The sequence below is a fragment of the Paroedura picta genome, chromosome 4 (assembly GCF_049243985.1).
Source record: "Paroedura picta isolate Pp20150507F chromosome 4, Ppicta_v3.0, whole genome shotgun sequence".
Taxonomy (NCBI): Eukaryota; Metazoa; Chordata; class Lepidosauria; order Squamata; family Gekkonidae; genus Paroedura; species Paroedura picta.
In genome coordinates, this window is record NC_135372.1 from 105,295,206 (window position 1) to 105,310,496 (window position 15,291).

Below are 15,291 nucleotides of genomic sequence, written 5' to 3' on the forward strand. Positions count from 1 at the left end.
CCTCAGACCCGCTCCTGGCATTCTTCGAGGAAGCTTCGGCACTTGACCTATAGCATTTGGGCTTCCATTCTGGACATGGGGTGGAGACAGTGCTGGTTGCCTTGATGGATGATCTCCTGTGCCAGCTGGGTAGGGGTGGTTTGGCTATTCTCATGATAGAATCACAGAATCATAGAGTTGGAAGGGGCCTCATGGGTCATCTAGTCCAACCCCATGCACTATGCAGGACACTCACATCCCAATTGCTCATCTACTGTAACCTGCCACTCCTTTGCCTTCACAGAATCAGCCTCTCAGTCAGATGGCTATCTAGCCTCTGTTTAAAAATTTCCAAAGATGGAGAACCCACCACCTCCCAAGAAAGCCTGTTCCGCTGAGAAACCGCTTTAACTGTCAGGAACTTCTTCCGGATGTTTAGATGGAATTTCTTTTGAATTAATTTCATCCCATTTGTTCTGGTCTGTCCCTCTAGGGTAAGAGAGAACAATTCTGCTCTATCCTCCATATGGCACCCTTTTAAATACTTGAAGATGGTTATCAGATCCCCTCTCAGTCGTCTTCTCTCTAGGCTAAACAGACCAAGCTCCCCCAGCCTTTCTTCATATGTCTTGGTCTCCAAACCCCTCATCATCTTTGTTGCCCTCCTCTGGACACGTTCCAGTTTGTCAACATCCCTCTTCAACTGTGGTGCCCAAAACTGAACACAGTACTCCAAGTGAGGCCGAACCAGAGCAGAGTACAGCGGTAGCATCACCTCTGGTGATCTGGACACGATACTCCATTTGATACAGCCCAAAATTCAATTTCCCTTCTTAGCCACTGAGTCACACTGCTGACTCATGTTCAATGTATGGTGTACTAAGACTCCTAGATCTTTTTCGCACATGCTACTGCCAAGACAAGTCTCCCCATCTTATATTGGTGTATTTGTTTTTTCCTACCTAAATGCAGAACTTTACATTTGTCCCTATTGAATTTCATTTTATTCAGTTTAGCCAACTTCTTGAGCCTATCAAGATCATCCTGTATTCTGTTGCTGTCTTCAGTTGTGTTTGCTACTCTTCCCAGTTTAGTATCATCTGCAAATTTAATAAATATCCCCTCTAATCCCTCATTCAAATAATTTATAAACATGTTGAACAACCCAGGCCCCGGGACCGATCCTTGGGGCACTCCACTTGTCACTCTTTTCCAAGAAGATGCTGAACCATTAACATGTACCCTTCTGGGTATGATTTGTCAACCAGTTATTGATCCACCTGACAGAATTAGGATCCATATCTAATGGATTTGATGTTAGAGGGTTGCAGTGGGAAAAGAATTATCACACCCCTTTCTGCTCTCTTGTGAAGTACTATAAGGGGTGGTCCTCTCCCCCATGTATTAACATCGTTATGCACCCTCTGGCCCAAAATTCTGGGCTGAGATGTCATCAGTATGCAGATAACACTCAGCTTATCTCCTCAAGGACAGCTGCCTGGACTTCCCACCCGCCAAGAATCATTTGCCAGATGTTTGGAAGCCATAGCCGGGTGGCTTGAGCAGAGTTGCCTGAAACTCAACCACTCCACGATGGAGGTCCTGTGGTTGGGAAGGAAGAAGCTGGGTCAGGCAGCGTGCTTTCCTGACCTGGTTGAGGTGCAAATTAACATCACACCCTGTACCAGGAATCTGAGGGTGATCCTCAACACCTCCCTTTCTATGGAGGTGCAGGTCATGAAAATAGCCTGTAAGGTGTTTTTCCATCTTTGCCTAGCAAGGCTTCTTCTATAACTCGCTCTCCACAGGCCTTCCCTTGTTCCTGGCCCAGAAATTGCAGTAACCCACTAAGAGATGGTTCACCGATAGCAGAAAGAAATAAACTGTTTCATTTTTTTGCTTGTATTTCCTGGGGAAGAAAAAGTACTTGGGATTAGAACCCCAAGTACACAAAAGAGGAAACAATGCCATGATTCTAGCTCCGTATCAGTTTATGACCTTTGTTATGACTTGAACAGATCCTCTTGATGAATGGAACTATGGAGTGCTCCATTCTTAAGGAATAGAAATGATTTTGATCCCAAATATTACAGTATGACTTAAATATAGTTTGTACAAGTAAATCTTGTAGCAGATAAAAGCATAATTTAAAACAAATGTTTCTTCATCATTATTGTTGTGTTGGTATTGCAGGACAATTTCAGAATCTTTGGATTTTAATGGTAGACAAATGTTCAGGGAGGTGTCCCCCAATTGGTTCCATACAACAGAATGCTTCTTGCATAGATGAAGCATATTCAGAGTGGAGGAGGCTTCAGATTAAATAAAGCCAATTGGTAAGCCATAATTTTTCTGGTGATACGAAAGACCTTCAGAAAATGCTGTCTGTAGCCCTTTTACATCAGGGCCAAAGGCCTCTTTCCTCCCAAGGTATAGAAAAAATAACATCCTTTTAAAGTATTATCTATTCACTGTCCTTTATGCAGCAGATGTACCACCAGTTTCTGGGATCGCATTAGATGGGTTTGTGCCAACCGGGGGGGGGGGGAGGCATCCTATCCAGAGAAGCTCTCCTTCTATGGAGCCCTTGGGGACCATTTCTCACCAACGACTTCCTATTTCTGAGCCTGATGCAATTTCAGAATTTTAAGCCTTTATTGAATTCACATCCACAAAGGCAACAGATGAGTAGGGAGGCTCTTTCCACCTCACCACATTGATTCAATATCACTACTGTTCTGCCTTAGATCACATCTGGGTTTGGAAATATCTGCAGATTTTGGGGGTTGAGCCGGGAGTAGGTGGGATTTGGGGCAGGGAGCATAATGCTATGGAGTCCACCCTCCAAAGCAGCCATTTTCATCAGCAGAACTGATCTCTTTAGTCTGGAGATGAGCTATAATTCCACGGGATCCCCAGGTCCCACCTGGATGCTGGCATCCCTACATCTAAGTGGGCTGCCCATATTATGTTACTACCAAGAACCTGTCTCATGTAGAAAAGTCCCATAGCTATGTGTTTAGGAGCTAGCTGCATATGCTATTCAAGATGAGGTTAGGGTTCTAAACGCCACCTGAGAGAATATTGCCCCAACCCAATTTCAAGATGGAAGGCATTCCTAGCAAAGATCAGATCAGCCCAACAGCAACTCCAAAAGGGGAAAGTGGATGAATTTTGGCATAAGCTCAATGAGGACTCTCAAGCAAGTCTGTGCAGTGAAGAAATCTCCCTAATGTAGCTTATAACACTGTCAAAGACTTCACTTGAAAAGAGCAAAACTTTGGTTAATGAACAGCTACATGTCAAAACTGTCCTTGAAGCTCAGCTCTGAAACATGTTGTTACCTGTGGCAGAAGGAAATCTGAGTATACTACAGCAGTATGTTGTACAGTTAAAGAGAACTTTAAGCTGCTTGTATATCATCAATTCTCATGGAAAGTGTTCACAAGGAGTCAGCCTTTAAACATCTCAAAGCATGCAAAGCTCTGAATCACATTTCCATTTGTTACTGCTAAAGAGAGTAAACCAGAAGCAGCATTCATTGAGCCCAGTGGATTTCTGTAGTGAATTAGATCCAGAAGCTACCTTTTTGTGTTCTTCTTGTACAAATAGCCAGAAGCATCCTTGAATCAGGCCCAAGCATGTGAGTAAGCAAAAAGTGTTTTTTGCTGGGCCCATTATTTGATACAGGCTATTTATATCACTTAAGAAATAAAACAAACATATTTGAGATATTTGAAATTGAATTGTGGATGAATATTATGGCTGTATATTAGACCCAGAGCAATTATGCTTGGATAGTATGCTTGGGTCTTATACAATATAATTCCCCTGAAGGGTGTACAATTGGCTTCCTGGAGATATACTCAGCTGCGTAGCCATGTTGGTCTGAAGTAGAACAAAATTTGAGACCAATGGTTCCTTTAAGACCAAAAAAGTTTTATTCAAGGTGTGAATACACTTCTTCAGACAATGAAGTGTCTCCTACATCTATAAGGAGAGAGTGAATTAACAGTAAATTAATAAACAGCATCATGAAAATATCCAACAAATATGCAGTATAATTCAAAGGAGCTCAGCTTTTCTTCTATGTAAAATTAAACAAAAACATTTTGAGAAGGAAAAACAGCCATTTGTTAATTGAGAAACCTCATTATTCTGCTCACCATTTTTACTGGATTTCTCTTGATTCCCGGCATTTCCAATACAATATCAACTTAACCTATTAAAAGGGTTTTTATCGATGGCTGCTGTTCCACCGCCATGCTCAGTTCCTGAGAGTGGGGAGAAGAGGGAGGGGAGAAAATTAAATTACTTTATTTAGTGATCTTCATTATCAGGCATAATTGCCTCCACTCAATTCTCTAACATGAGCTCTCCAGAGAATGAAGCATTTTAGTTAGGGGAGGATGCCCAGAACCAAGTCCAAAGGACCCAGTTTGTAACTTATTTAGAGGTTCCTAATTAACCCACTGAGTGTATAATGCAATCAGCGCTTCTCCATTAGACTTAATTATTAAAAGCAATTAAAGAAACGAAAGCATATATGCTAACTGATGTGCCTGAATGAACATCATGTCCATGTCCCCAAAGTGCTGTCTGCCACAGAAACTGTGCACTGCCCTGCAGGTAGAGCCAGCATGAAGAATGGGTTGTACGCACTATTCAAAAGAACACTCATGTATCACATATAACCCATAAACAGAGCCTAGCTTTTTGCATCAAATTATAAAGACTTAAGTATACATCACTTTCTGTTGTATCAGCCAAGATGGCCTCTATCACACTAACTGTAGCCTAAATATATGGCTATCTTTGAGAAGGAATACCCTTAACTGATGTTTGAGTTTTAGACCACCCATGTGAATCACTTGCTTGTCTACATCCCACTGCTGTGGATCTGCAGGGCACTAAGGAATGCTGCCTGGATTTGTGATATTTATGTTCATGCAAAAGTGAGGAGTTCCAGACATAGTTGTTCCCAGCTTCTGCCTGGAACTAGTGACAATAAATCATATGTGGTGGTAATACTGCTACAAAAAGGAACCTTTAAAAAATGTTCTGTACTCTGGATAGGGTTGCCATGTGCCCACTGAGTTGAGAGATCTCACACCCCCATCAGCCTATACCAGCTGGCATGCCAGTGGCCAACAGAAAGGGAAGGGGAGATTGCCATTAGCAACTATAAGGTGTCCCTACTGATCTCTCTAGGAATTGCTGAAAAATCTATTTATCATAGATGTTTTAGTGATTTTTATAGGGGACATGTCATTTTCACATTTTCTTCGAGCTGATGCCACACACCAATGGTTTTCCCCCATGTCCCTATCCCACCCAGTCTCCTACTGATTGCCAGGCTGGACTGGCAACCCTGCAAGGTTTGAACTTCGGTGAGGGTAGGATAATGAGAACAAGCACTGCCAGTTCTGGCTCTCTCCCTTTTGCTCCTGCTTCCCATGGAGAAACAGAGGAGTCCTGAGCCTTTAGCGTGGGACGTTAGAATCATAGAATAATAGAGTTGGAAGGCACCTCCTGGATCATCTAGTCCAACCCCCTGCACTTTGCAGGATACTCACATCCCTATTACTCATCCGCTGTAACCTGACACCTCCTTGAACCTTCACAGAATTAGCTTCTTCGTCAGATGGCTATCCAGCCTCTGTTTAAAAAATTTTTGTTGTCAAAGCGGACTATCTGGTAGCCTTGTTTTAAGAAGGTGTAACTTTGCTTAGGAATGCATTGTAAGAATGAAAAAGAACAGATAATCCTCAAAACAAGACTAATTTGGACAATGCATGCCTCACATCCCTAGTTCCAGTTGCATCTCTCTTATAAAATAAAAGACTCACATGGATAATAAAATTAAAATTTCAGTAATACAAAAAGGAGTTTGTGACATGCCACTCCTGTTTCTCAAGAGCAGTGTTTTGCAGTGGCACATCAAAAACCGAATCCTGTGCTCCTTTTTGTAAATGTATGTGGCCAGTATGTCACCAAAAAGGCTGGGAACAAATCTGGATTCCCCCCCACCACCACCACCACCACCAAACCTACTCTGAAGTGTTTGTATTCATAAGTGCTTCATTTCCCATCACGCTCATTCCTGAAAAGCTTTTTTGCAGGGACACAATTCCCTAGGCCATTCCACAGATGCTGCAGGCCAGAAGGAAACACTGTTTGCATTTCTCATGTCCTGCATACATTTAACAAGGGCAAAATGCGCCAAATTTCTATTAGTTGATCTGTGTGCTGTGGCCAGCAGGGTGCCCTCATTTTCATGCAAATGAAGGTTCCCTATTCAGTGGAGTTATAGCTGTTCCATCTCACCGAATCTGCATGGGCCACACTAATAATAAGCAAGGGCAGAGAAGAGATTCAAAGCTTGGCTCCTACAGGGAGCTAATCATGAGAGCAAAAAGATTGCAATTGGAAAGGGGCAGGCAGGAAATGGAGGCTTCTAGAAAGGAAGTGTCTTGCTTTTGAACTGCTACTCTTCTGTTACATTCCTCTGGCTTTCTGGCCACCACTGTCACGCAAGCCAAGAAACAGTAACCATGGGCCGAGCCAGAAAGGGGAGAAAGGACCTTGAATTATAAATTAATTCATCTTTTACATTTGTATTCAAAGAGTTGTCTGCACTGACATGTGGAGAATCCAGGAAAGGTGCAATGTTTCAGGGTATTATGAGCCTTGGAATCTGTATGCACAAGTTTCCTTACAACTCAGCCCAAAAGCAATTGAATCATTGGTTTAATTAATTTACTAAGCACATACGGAGAGGATGGGCAGCCTTTGCTTCAGGCAAATGAACCGGACAACTAGCTTTCCACAAAGAAGGAGCTGTTAGAGGATGTGGGGGGGGGGAGTCTACTCTAAAGAGCCATATGTCACAGGATTTATAGTGCCAATATGTTCTGGGCAGTACATAAAGCATTTTTATATCTTTTTTTTGAGGTTTTCGTATTGTTATTGTAATTTTCTAGGAAATAAAGGATTTTTAATAGGTTCAAAAACTGAACAATCAGGATCTTAGGCCTTGAATAATGTTTCCCATTAGCAATGCACTGGCTTCTGGGACAATGATAATTTCTGGAAAAAAAAATTTTTTTTTGCTAAGCACACAGCCAGCAGACACATTGAAAAATCATGGACTGGTAAGAAGACTAGGAAGAGGCTTTATTGTTTTTATTTATTCAATTATTTACAGCCTGCCTTTCTCACTGGAGCTCAAGGCCAATTACACAAAGTCAACATAATAAATAGGATGGGTCATCCAGTAAATTCAAATCGGGCTGGGAGTGTAGAAATCTGGAATCAACCAGATGCATTAAATGATGCAAAAATTACATAGTAGGATCCAACATACAACCATAGACTGTACGCACTGGATAGAGCAGTACAGTTTATATTTTTTATCCCTTTCCCAAATACTCTTTCTGAACTAGTTCCCTACAGTGCAACTATTTTACCTGTATTTAAAAAAAAAAAAAAACCTCCTGAATATCCAGTGTTGTATAGTTTCCAGGAAACCAGGAGAGCGGGAGCCTTCTTAACCACATCAGGCAGGCCCTTCCATAAGGTAGGGGACAGAACAGAGAAGGAACATGTCCCAGCAGTTGCTGGTTTTGCTTGCTTGCAGGGTAGTGCCAGCAGAAGGCCCTGCTCAGATAAGAGAAGTTCCTAAGGCAGACCACAGGGAGAAAGGTAGTCCTGTAGTTTTTATACCCCACTTTTCATTACCCAAAAGAGTCTCAAAGGGGCTTACAATCGCCTTCCCTTCCTCTCCCCACCACAGACACTCTGTGAGATAGGTAAGACTGAGAGAGCTCTGACAAAACTTTGACCCAGCTAGCTGCATGTGGATGAGCAGAGAATCAAACATGCACATGCACAAATGTAACCATGTGGGGAGCATGAGATTTAAGAGAGGGGGGGTCTCTAAGGGGTATTATTATTATTATCATCATCATCATTATGATGATTATTATTATATTTACATTTATTTCCCAAGGGCTCGAGGTAGGTTACAATGTTAGACTAAAATCCCCATAAACCCCTTAAAACAGGCATAAGAATCCCTTAAATACAATATAAAAATCTGTAAAATGAAAAACAAGAAAAGATGCTGCGGCAGAAAATACAGGCCCAACCTAGCAATTCCTTAAAATCCTCTATGTATAATGGCATAGAATTCCCCCTCCAAGGCAATCATTTTCTGTGGGGGAACTGAACTCTAACATGGTAGAATCATAGAATCATAGAGTTGGAAGGGCCATACAGGCCATCTAGTCCAACCCCCTACTGAATGCAGGATCAGCCCAAAGCATCCTAGAGCATCCAAGAAAAGTGTGTATCCAACCTTTGCTTTAAGACTGCCAGACCCTGTAGATACAAAGCCAATGCCTTCTGAGATAAATCATTACTTGCTTCAGTGACAGAAGGAAAGCCAGGATTCACTCTCAGCTGTGGGGAAAATGGACAAGAGCAGGGGTAGTCAACCTGTGGTCCTCCAGATGTTCATGGACTACAATTCCCATGAGCCCCTGTCAGCAAATGCTGGCAGGGGCTCATGGGAATTGTAGTCTATGAGCATCTGGAGGACCACAGGTTGACTACCCCTGGAGAAGTGCACCAGGAAGCTCACCAGCAGGGAACCAGCAGGGAAGCTCACCAGCAGAGAACATAAGTGACTTTCCTTGCATTCTGCTCACATGTTTGCCTGCATTTTGCATTCTGATGGTGGAACGGAGTTTATCAGCAGCAGTTCATTTTTAAATGTAACCTTTCAAGATCCAATATTTGCTCATTTCTTTACTGCTCTATTTCCACACTCCCATCTTTTCCCTTCTCTGGGTGACATGAAAAGAAAGTGAAAGCCAGAAAATCAAAACTCATTACACAGTCAGGGCAACTGGCAAGTAACTCCTTTCAAGGTGTTCATAATCTTTTTCTATAGCTGCGGATGTTGACTTCCTTCCTCTGCTATGGAATGACTGTCAGTAGGGTGTCAGAATTTTCCAGTCTGCTGTTCTTCCTCATCTCTAAAAGTAGCATTCTTTGTATAGACTTTAGTTATGTGGATATTTTGCAGTACCATCCTAAGCAATGAGCTTAGAAGGGTATAACTTTGATTAGAATGGTACTGTTAGGATCATAGAATCATAGAGCTGGCAGGTACCTCCAGGGTCATCTAGTCCAACCCCCTGCATGATGTAGGAACTCACAACTACCTACCTACCCACCCACTCACAATCTGCCTAAGTTCATAAAATTGGTATTTCTGTCAGATTATCTACCCTCTGCTTAAAAACATCCAAAGTAGGAGAACTTACCATCTCCTGAGGAAGCCTGTTCCACTGAGGAACTGCTCTAACTGTAAGGAATTTCTTCCAGATGTTTAGCCGAAAATTCTTTTGAATTAATTTTAACCCACTGGTTTTGGTCCGACACTCTGGGGCAACAGAAAACAACTCTGCTCCATCTTCCATATGACAGCCCTTCAAATATTTGAAGATGTTTATCATATCTGCTCTCCAGGCTAAACAGATCAAGCTCACCATGAACTCTGTCTCTATCTTCTGGAGAATTTGCCAGTCCTCCCAATTTGGTGTCATCTGCAAACTTGATGAGTAGCCCCTCCCCCCTCATCTAGATCATTAATAAATATGTTAAAAGGTACCAGACCGAGCACCAAGCCCTGAGATACCCCGCTACTCACCTCCCTCCAGTCTGATGAAACACCATTGACAACAACTCTTTGAGTACGGTTCTCTAACCAATTCTCTATCCACCTAACTATCTGAAAATCCAGATTGCAGTCCTTCAATTTATCCTTCAGAACGTCATGGGGAACCTTATCAAAAGCTTTACTAAAATCCAAGTAAATGACATCAACCGAATTTCCACGAAGCAGCAAACCTGTCACTTGGTCAAAAGAAGGAACCAGGTTGGTCTGACAGGACCTGTTGGAGACAAATCCATGCTGACTTCCTTGGATCACCAAATTGTCCTCCAGATGTTTGCAGATCACTCCCTTTAATATCTGCTCCATTATCTTACCCACAACAGAGGTCAGACTCACTGGCCTGTAGTTTCCCGGGTCATCCTTCCTCCCTTTTTTGAAAATCAGAATAACATTTGCTCTCTTCCAGTCCTCCGGGACATCTCCAGTCCTTAAAGAGGTCCCGAAGATGATGGACAAGGGTTGTGCAAGGTCTCCGGAAAGTTCTTTGAGCACTCTCGGGTGCATTTCATCTGGTCCAGGGGATTTGAATTCATCCAGTGCAGCTAAATGCCTCTCGACAAGCTCTCTGTCCATGTCAACCTGCCACCCAAACACTATCCCTTGGCTACTGCCATCTCTAGATGTGCCTAAACCCTTTGACCTGTGGAGAAAAACAGATGTAAAATAGGCACTAAGCCTTTCTGCTTTCTCTGCATCTTCCGTTAGTGTTTGTCCATCCGCACCCAACAGTGGGCCTATTGCCTCCTTTACTTTATGTTTGCTCCTCACATAACTGAAAAATCTTTTCTTGTTACAATGGGCTTCCCTGGCCAATCTTAGCTCACTCTCAGCTTTGGCCTTTCTGATGATTGATGGTGATGTTGTAATTCCAAGAAATCTCCAGGCCCCACTTGGAGGCTGGCAACTCTAGGGGCTACCGATTCAGTGATCTCAGTATTCCTGAACTTCTGCAGGCTCAACAAGTTTGAGAACCCTGGTTGAGGCTGCCAGTCCTTGTATGGCAACTCCAGGAGACTGGTAGGAATGAGTATGGTAATACTGGCATCCTGCAGTGCTATTACCCGAAATGCTCTTAATTTGTGGAGGGAATTAGTTGAGCAAGAGAAGGGGCAACTGAAATCTTTCCTTAAGTGTATATTTATTTTATTTATTTATTTTATTTATCATACTTCTATACCGCCCTCCCCGGAGGCTCAGGGCGGTTTACATTATAACAAGGAACCTTACATAAAACAGTCTGTAAAACATATACATCAATAACCAACAATTGCAACCAAACACAACACAGTATAACAGTAAACAGTTGTGATACAAACAGGTCCAGGGCTTGTTGATGGGATTCTGAGAGGGGTGGTTTATTGATTGAATTCTGAGGGGGGGTGGGGGGGGGAGCAGGGGCCCTTGGTCGCTGTTGATTACGTCTGGTCTCGGCCAAATGCCTGATGGAGGAGCTCCTTCTTGCAGGCCCTGCGGAACTGTTTAAGCTCCGTCAGGGCCCTGATCTCTTCTGGGAGCTCGTTCCACCAGGTAGGGGCCAGAACAGAGAATGCTCTGGCCCTGGTCGAGACCAGACGGACTTCTTTAGGGCCAGGGATCCTTAGCTGATTTGAGGCAGTAGAGCGTAGAGCTCTTTTGGGGGCATAGGCGGGGAGGCGGTCCCTCAGGTACACTGGGCCCTGACCGCGTATGGCCTTGAAGGTAATTACCAGAACCTTTAGTCTGATCCGGAATTCAACTGGTAGCCATTGCAGCTGATGAAGAATAGGCCGGATATGGGACCTCCACGGTGTTGCCGTGAGGATCCTGGCTGCTGCATTTTGAACTAGTTGTAGTTTCCGGGTCAGGGCTAAGGGCAGGCCTGCGTAGAGCGAGTTACAAAAGTCTAGTCTAGAGGTGACCGTCGCATGGATCACTGTGGCTAGGTGTTCCGGGGCCAGGTAGGGCGCTAGTAGTTTGGCTTGGCGGAGATGGTAGAATGCCAGCCGCGCTACCTTTGTGATCTGGGCCTCCATTGTGAGGGAGGCGTCCAGAATCACGCCTAGGTTCCTGGCGGCATGAGCCGTGGAGAGCTGCACGCCATCCAGGGTAGGCAGGCGCGCTTCCTCGCAAGGGCCCTTCCTACCTAGCCACAGGACCTCCGTCTTTAAAGGATTGAGCTTCAGACGACTCTGCTTGAGCCATCTCGTCACTGCTTCCAGGCAGCTGGCTAATGCTTCTGGGGGAGAGTCAGGGCGGCCATCCATCAGGAGGAAGAGCTGGGTGTCATCTGCATATTGATGGCAACCCAGCCCGAACGTCCGTACCAGCTGTGCGAGAGGGCGCATGAAGATGTTGAATAGGATAGGAGAGAGGACCGCTCCTTGTGGGACTCCACAAGTAAGTTGCCGGCGGCCTGATGTTTTCTCTCCTATTGCAACCCTCTGTCCACGACCCTGGAGGAAGGAGATCAGCCATTGAAGGGCTGTCCCTTGTATTCCAGCATCGATGAGGCGGCGAGCTAGAAGCTCGTGATCGACTGTGTCGAACGCTGCTGAGAGGTCTAATAATATCAGCAGTGCCGACCCGCCTCGATCCAACTGGCGACGGAGGTCGTCCGTCAGGGCGATTAGCGCTGTCTCTACCCCATGGCCAGGCCGGAAGCCAGACTGGGATGGGTCTAGGACCGAAGCTTCTTCCAGGTATTCTGTCAGTTGGTTTGCGACTGCCCTTTCTATCATCTTGCCCAGAAACGCTAAGTGAGACACGGGCCTGTAGTTGTTAGGCTCTTGTGGGTTTAGAGATGTTTTTTTCAACAGTGGACGTACCACAGCCTCTTTCAAACCCTCCGGGAATTCTCCTGTTGTTAGAGATAGGTTGATTATCTCCCGGAGGGGGCCCATTATCTTTATGCCAGCTGTTTTCAAGAGCCAGGATGGGCAAGGATCTAGTGGGCATGTAGTTGGTCTTGTTGTCGCTAGAATCCTGTCCACTTCGGTCAGCGTGAGTCGTCTGAAGTTACTCATAGTTTTCTCCAAAGACGGCCAAGGGGCCTCTAGTTCACTTTTTGTATCTAAGGTTGGGGGGAGGTCGTGGCGGAGTGTCGAGATTTTGTCAGCAAAATGACTCGCAAATGCCTCACAGCTGATGTCCAATTGGCTACTGTTTTGTTGCCCTTCAATCAGGGCAGTGAGAGATCGAACTACCTTAAACAATTGAGCTGGGCGTGAGTCTGCGGATGCGATGGTAGCCGAGTAAAAATTGCGTTTTACTGACTTCACCGCCATCTCATAGGCTTTCATCTGCATTCTATAAGATGTTCTCGAGGCTTCGTCACGAGTCTTCCTCCAAACTCGCTCTAGCCGTCTCAGTTCCCGTTTCTTGTCGCGAAGCTCCTCGGTGTACCAGGGAGCTCGCTTGAGACGGAGCCGGAGAGGGCGTCGGGGAGCTATCTCATCAATGGCAGTCAGCAGTCTGTCATGCCAGTCACTGACCAGGCCATTGAGAGAAGTGCCGGGAGGCATTGGTTCCCGCAGAGCGTTCAGGAATCCTATTGGATCCATAAGTCTCCGCGGGCGAGCTAAAATTTGCTCGGCGCCCAACTGAGGAGGTGGTGGAAGCCTTAGCCGAGCCTTTAGAGCATAGTGGTCTGACCATGGCACGGCTGTTGTTGTGACCAGATCCACATCCAAACCTACGCCGAAAATATAGATTTACAATTCCTTAGGGGAAACCCTGAAATAAGCAGGCCTGATTTGGTTCCCAAAAGGATTTTGTATTTGAGAATGACATAGAATCATAGAGTTGGAAGGGACCTCCTGGTTCATCTAGTCCGATCCCCTAAACTATGCAGGACACTCACAACCCCAGCGGTCCCCAACCTTTTTGCGGTTGAGAGCTGGTGGCGCGGGCACCGCGCACGCGCAGCAGCTGCATGCAAACGCGCATGCACAGAGTTGCTAGGCATGCGCGTTTGCGCCAGCAGGGGTGCAAACTCGCATGCGTGGCAGCTCCACGCATGTGCGTTTGCATCTGCCGGTGTGCCGGCGGCTGCACTTGCCTCTTCCCCCACTCTCGCAGTGAGAAGCTAGACAAGCCGCAAGCGAAGCAGCCTGGCAAGCTTCCCGCTGCGGGGGGAGGGGCAGAGACAGGCACGGCCTTTGCGGCCTGGTATCGAGGTTGACGAGCCCCACACAACCCTATCCCTCATCCACTGTAACCTGCCACCCCCTTAAGCTTTCACAGAATCAGCCTCTCTGTCAGATGGCTATCCAGCCTGTCTTTAAAATTTTCCAAAGATGGAGAACTCACCACATCCTGAGGAAGATTGTTCCACTGAGAAACTGCTTGGTCAGGAATTTCTTCCAGATGTTTAGATGGAATTTTTTTTTAATTAATTTCATCCCATTTGTTCTGGTCTGTCCCCCTGGGGTAAGAGAGAAAAAATCTGCTGTATCCTCCATATGGCACCATTTAAATACTTCAAGATGGTTGTCAGATCCCCTCTCAGTGTTCTCCTTTCCAGGCTAAACAGACCAAGCTCCCCCAACCTTTCTGGGTGACTTGGCTCCAGATCTCCCAGGCATCCCACTTTAGGACAAGCTCATAGGATAAAGCCATTTATGGTAGAATCACAGCACCAGGTCTATTCAGTTGCTTGGATCGGCTAGTCAGTGGAAGATGTTATTGGGCTGTGACCATGTGAACTGAAAGCACTTCACTGCAATAAATTGTAAAGCACAAATAAAACCATTATCTGTGAAACCAGTGTGAAAAATTCAGCAACACTCATATGCTTCTTAAAGCTCACGTGCCCCAGTAGTGGACTGGCTAGCCGTATTCGCAGATCCAAGCTTAAGGTTGAACTGACAAGCAGTTTATTGATGCCAAATGACAGTGCATCCAAATGAAACACAGTACAAGCTGTCCGCCTGGTAAAATGTCATAATATGGCAATAAAACCACAAAGCAAACCAGCACTCCATTTCCTTTAACTCTCTCTAGAGGGCCAGATAGTTCAGATTCCATCCCAGTGGAACACTTTGATTAGTGATGCACTGTTTCAGGTGTCATTGAGGCAGTAGCAACCAGAGCATATTAAAAGTCATCTTTCATGTCCAAAAGATGTTTTATGGTCTGATATGCACCTCTAGTTTAGCCCTTTAATCCTATGTGCATGTGGTGTGTGTGCTTGTGTGAGGTCATATGCTTCCGTATGAGAGAGGCATCTAACTCACATGTACAACTTCAGCATGACTAATGCCTTCTCCACTGCTTCGTCCAGAAAGAATAGGAAAACAAAATGTAATTAATAACAGACTTTTTCCAATTCCCTGAGGAATTAGGATTTCCAGCTTACATAGACAAGAACATGAAGGAGTACCAGCCAGTGCTGTATAACAAAGAAGGGAAGGATTCAGAGGGAACAAAAGGTCTGTCACATTGAACCTGATCCACCTGAGGAAGCCAAAGGATTGGGAAGTACAGCAGTGACTTACTGGGTTTTTGCAGTCACTGGGTTTTTGCAGACTGGGGCAGGGGGGGGGGTAGGCAAAATAAGAAATTGCCCAGAAGCCTGATACTATCCTTGG

The 15,291-nt window shown here is 45.0% G+C and overlaps 1 long non-coding RNA gene across 1 annotated transcript in view; it reads right to left on the reverse strand.

The window, feature by feature from the left end:
* Positions 1–4,137: 4,137 nt before the first annotated feature.
* The window catches only part of LOC143836847 (uncharacterized), a 30,494-nt gene continuing 19,340 nt past the window's right edge, over positions 4,138–15,291 (reverse strand). Inside the window, exons 2-3 of the long non-coding RNA XR_013230780.1 lie at positions 14,012–14,126; positions 4,138–4,253 (exon numbers count right to left, since the gene is read on the reverse strand). This is a non-coding gene — a long non-coding RNA (uncharacterized LOC143836847). The remainder of the gene's footprint in view (positions 4,254–14,011; positions 14,127–15,291) is intronic.